We start from the raw sequence: 6,000 nt of genomic DNA, 5'->3' as shown, positions 1-6,000 counted from the left end.
ACATCTCATGATCTCTGGCCTATTGTAGGGAGACGTTTGACTTTAAATGGAGCCACAATGCCTCACCTTACTCTTCAGGGCCACAATTAGCTACCTCCTGCACACAAAGGGGAGCTTTTCCCTCACCTTCAGCTCCGGGTATTCAAATGCAATGAATTCTGGGATAGGGGTCTGGCTAGAGATTAGCTAGCTCAAAAGACCCTTTGTTACATTTAATTACAATTCTTGTTCTAAAACAAAAGGGAGAGCAGCTGTTAATTTTAAAAGTTTCACACTGATGAAGGAACACGATAGAATTGTTAGGGGTGCATTGAACTAAAATAAAAAAGTTTAAGTTGACCCCAAATCAGAGCTTGCATGTGCAAGTGTTATTCATTTGTTGTGTAAATTAACTAAAAATATGAATTTGGGGCATAAATTATTTTGAGCTGTGAAAGTGTGAAAATCCTTGTCAAAACTTTGAAGCCAGATTTATCACAACAAACAAAGAATTCAATCAACTGTAGTTCCAAACTGTTGGGTCATTCAATGCAAATTATTTTGTAGCTCTGATCCTCTACTTTCATCTAATCATAAAAGAAGAAAAAAAACACAGAATTTTCAATTATGTATCTTTAGCGAGCTGCAATTACGGAATGCTCATTATCAGAGTCAACAAACAACGTTACCTCATGATTCTTAAATCAAAGAAAGCCAATTGAGGCTGTTGGGCAGAAACCTTGTATCTAAATATTTCATACTTGCATGCATTTGTTTTTACATAAATTGATGCCCTATTTTATATTTTGTCTTGTGACAAAGTTTTAAAAACATAGCCGAACAATCTACAAGCTCATAAGATGGCATGCGACAATTTTGTTTCCAAATGTAATCAAAGTACAGCACAGAGCTATGGCCCATAGCACTTACCCCACCCCCTTAGATAGCATTTCTGTAGACTTGGATAGCATTTGACACAGACTTGACACAGCATTTCTGTAGACTTGGATAGCATTTGACACAGACTTATAGCATGTTATGAAGACAGCACTATAATTGCATTGTATGTAGTCATAGCACGTCATAGTACATATGTATAGCATAGTAGTTTATATGTATAGTTTAATTATATAGATATTCCACTGTTACTTTCTTAGCTTACGCATGTTTCATGATAAATGTTTTTATGTGATGTATTCCCATGCTTTTGTTGTTCTTGCTTAATGTAAATCGCTCTGGATTAAGAGCGTCTGCTAAATGCCTAAATTGTAAATGGTATAACTAACTACATATATAGTTGCACCGCTCATTTCACACAGTTGTGATTTTAACAAAATTATAAGATTAACATGAGGTCGAAATTTTCAATGACGTCCCACTGTTGCTCAACATTTGACGCTCCCAGCCTGTGGAGTGATGCGATCGGTTTTGATATCAATAATCTCCGTCCTTTTGATCAATCTCCGTTTTGAGCGCTGGGCGTTACTAATTGATAGGGCAGAGAACTCAGGCTGTTAACCACGTGATGTCTCCTCTTGTGACACTTGTCTCTTCTCTCGGCTCCGGCTCGTTGAGAGGCCCTCTCATCCCAACTTGAGTTAGCGTGTTTGTTTGTTTGTTTGTTTGCTAATTAGAGACTTTTTTGACACCTGTGCTGACTTTCCTTCTCTGTGGAGTTCTGATACGTACAGCTCTCTGCACACAATCGCACACAGCTGCACATCGCTACAGTAAGCAGACATATACACACGCTATCGCTCATTCACACGCCATCTCTAACACACACACACACACACACACACACACACACACACACACACACACACACACACACACACACACGTCACACACACTCACCTATCCCCTTGTGTGCAATTACCTCTTCCTTACCATTTACCTCACATTGCACGCTAGCTCTTTTTGAAGGGTAGCAGGTAAACAAAACACACGTGTGCACGCGCACACACACACACACACACACACACACACACATACACACACACTCTGTACAGTAGGCTACATACATGCACACTTTTATAGAGCACATTGTCACAGCACCTGCACAAATCCCTTGGTCTGTTAGATGGTAACAGTGTTTGGTTGGTGATGAACTGGTCAAGAGTGCATCTTGCAGTATAATTCCGTCCGTTTTCCTCCTTTCACACAATGTGCTGAAACATGCATGTCAGGCCTGACTTTACAGCCTCACTGGGTTCCAAGGAGGCTGATCCTCAGCGCAATCATGAATCTTAAACCAGTATTGCATTATACACTGTGTTTTGGAGTGTGACCGCATCACACAATACCCCCTGTGCCAGGCAACAGATGGGTTCCAACTATGTACGAATGTGAAGAAGGAACCCAATGATCCTCTGGTAATTGTTGGTGCTCACGCTTGCATCGGGAAATGGCGTCCCAGCGGGTTAGCCCTCCTTCAAGCCTTCCCATGCAGCCAGCTGAGTGATTAGCTCTCCATCGCATATGGAGGCACAGCCACGCGTGGCAGCTTTCTGCTGGGATGATGTCACAATCTGAACAGCAAGACAAGCAAGTGATGTACAGGTATTACCTTAGTACCAAATCCTGATTCGTTAGAAATATCCTCTTCCTATAATGCTCCCAAAGGATTACTTAAGATACGTTTTATATTATTTTCTGTTACTTAGTTATGTATTTGGTCCGTTATTTTGATTATAAAATGACTTGGTGATGTGAGGTTTCCATGCACATACATTTATAAAAAGCATTATCAGAATGGGAGTTGTTTGGTTGGTACATTACACTGGAATCAGAAACACTTACACTATATAGACTGTAGAGGCTCACATACTGTACTGTAGGAGATTAGGTAGATTCAATACATAAACATGGTCTGTTCTATATGGCACAACAGAAAAACAGAAAAACACAACACAAATGTTTATAATCCAGTGTGTTTGACAAAAAAATGCTGCCCTTTGCATCACTGGCCAAGGCACTAACATACAAGGCAATTACTTACAGGCTTTTTAATTAGACTTTCCTCATAGAAGATTGGGTAAAATACCCCTAACTAAATAAATGAAAGAACACTATAGCTGACCAAGATGGAGGGCCTGGGGATAGGAAGGATTGGACTGAGTGCGAGCAAAGTGAGAGAGATACATTTATATTATGTGATTAAGGGGGAAAGGGAGGCTGGTCCACTGGTGACAGGCAGAGTGATGTAGTGGGATTTCAAACGCTGCCTCGACACTCTGTAATTGACCCTGGTTAGGATCCACAAACCCTCTCCCAGACACACAAAGTCCATCTAATTGCTGCAGCTGATTGGGTCCTGATAGAATTACAGCTGTCAGTGAAGGTCATTAAGCTCAGATTCATCTTCCATCTCCCTGCACTGACGGAACGGAAGCCCCTGTTCTTTATTCCACACAACGCCATACACACCTCACAGACTTAACTGCCTCTCCTGTGTTGTAGAGGTTTACCGTGTGCTGGCCACCTCTGATCTGGGGCACTCGGATCAATATTTGTGAGAGTGAACAACTTTCTCCCCAAAGGTCAAATCTTTAAGATGTGAGGGAAAGCAACACTTTCTGGAGCTGAGCTTTTGCCATCGAGATAACATGAACGAAACCTAATGTGGATGCAAAATATAGCGAATACTTTGTCAACCAACAGTATCGTGTCTGTTTGTTTTATATGCAGACCGATGGATGGACGACGACAATGTATAGCCTACTGTGTCAATGCAGATTATGGTAATTGTTGTGGAAATGCTAGTATTCTTTGAGACACACATACGGGTATTTTGGGGAGTGGCCGAATCCATCATTCATTCAACAACATGCACTGCTTACCGTTGGAATTGCATGAACGTACACATAACAAAAACATGTTTTCTTTGCATCATAGCTGAGATGATGATGAGATATACTTTATTAATCCCAGAGGAGAATAGCGCAACATAATTATTGTAGTATTGTATTGTAGTGCAGGTAATTGCAACAACCACCATTGTGAAAAATGAAAACAGGGCTGCCAAATATTGTAAACATTTCGCGATTCTAACAATTAACATACAGGTATTCTTTGAGAGCCACATCAGAGGACGTTGATCCCCTTCCCCTTTATGCTCATACTAGACCTAATGTACGTCATGTAGGCTTTGTGTAGTCAGAGGAATGAACAACATGACTGGTTGCAAGCATGTACGTACGTTATTGCCAATATCAAAAACCCTCTTGAAGTCATTCAACATGATATTAGAGCAGCGTTTCAGATGCACATTACACACTTGTGTTGGCCTGTTCAGGTTCACCGGGACACCTTTAAACCTGGTAATCCCTGCTACAAGGTTGGACTCCTATGTGTTTGGGTTACTCAGATCCAGGCAGTTTTTGTGTACTGTAGTTTGAGAGAGAGAGAGAGAGAGAGAGAGAGAGAGAGAGAGAGAGAGAAATACAATGTATGATGGATTTAGTTCTCAGCCGAAAGAAGTGGAACATCAATGATGTCCGCTGTCTTTGCCGTGTCTGCTCGGGAGCGATTTTCAGGATTTAGTGTGTGAAAATCGCACTTGGGCTTTGCCTCATCTGAGCGCTGCTGTCAACTATACCACACTAGATGGGATTCTCATACACTTTCAGTGCCCCATTGGGAGCAGCACGCAGACAATACAGCCGAGCGCCAAAAGCCCAGTTACGTGATAATGAAGCCATCTGAAAAGTGTAGAATGTAATGTCCACTGTTGGTGGGTTCAGTGTTTGCACAGAAGTATACAATGCCATCGGGCTTTAGTTCACAGCAGTCGGCATACTCCATATGTGGGGGCAGATGGGGCTACATCGTTTACTTCAATTTCCTCCAAAAATGCACTGAAATGGCAAGTTACAGACTTGCAGAGGAAGTTTCTCGTGCCTTCCTCTCCCAGGGTGCACCTCACTTAGCAAGCATGAATAGTTGATGTCCAAAAGAACAACAATTTTTACTTAAGTCTTCATATAATATTTAGTAGACAAGCGCAGCAGGTCTGTGAAATGGGGCCTTGTGCCAAAAGCACTAAGGAGTTACGTGTAATTAACTGCCATGGGGAAAGATACAAGATAGAAGTAACAAAGAAAGGAAATGTTTTTTAGGCCAAATAAATAGATTTGACGATTCCGCTCCCTGTTTCCTGGAATATATTGGAACATCTGAGAAATTAAGTTAAATTAATGATAAGTCAATACGTTTGCGGTAAGCCAACAGATATATCCACCCGTACCACATAGCCTACTCCATTAAGAATATCCACAGCAGCATCTTCCTCCTCCATTTGTCGGAAGCTTTGGCACAGCTGGTTTTGTTTATTCTGTACTTAACATGTCCTCCCCCAAAAGTTTACCCTTGATCAACAAGCATATTAGGTTATGCTAATATTAGTAGTCATCAGAAGTCTGCTCACGCCGCCGGCTCTGGCCGTGCTCACAGACTCATTTGTTTTGATTACTCTGTTCTCTCACTCTCGCCCAATTACTGCTACAGTGCAAGGTACGAGACCTAATTTCGCGTGTGAGGTGTTGAATGGACAGAGCGAGTAAGCCAGCAGAGGCGAGGACAGCAGGGTGAATTCTGCTGTTCAATATCATTTGAGGTAGCGCGTAGCTAATGTGCACTCACACTCATAGCTCTTAAACATGACAACAGTCTGCTAATGGACACCTGGAGGGCTTTAATGTACTGCAGAGTGTATGCTAGTGCACATGCATCCATACACGCTTGTCATTCTATTATTCCCAGTGAAAAATGTGGGATGTGCGCACAGAAATATTTCTATAAGTGCACACATATATAGACCGCTGAAACTAATAAGCCACATCCTCTCTCACCCTTCCTCCCTCCACCTCCCTCTCCATTTCTCTCTCTCCCTGCCAGAGAGAGAGAGAGTACACACACGCACACACGCACGCACACACACACACACACACACACACACACAGAGGAAAGAAAAGGCAATCTCTGTAAACCACAGACAAGCGGAAGAAAGCCTAATAACTC

The sequence above is a fragment of the Protomyctophum bolini genome, assembly GCF_963924005.1.
Source record: "Protomyctophum bolini genome assembly, chromosome: 10".
NCBI lineage: Eukaryota > Metazoa > Chordata > Actinopteri > Myctophiformes > Myctophidae > Protomyctophum > Protomyctophum bolini.
Note: the sequence above shows the minus strand (reverse complement) of the source record.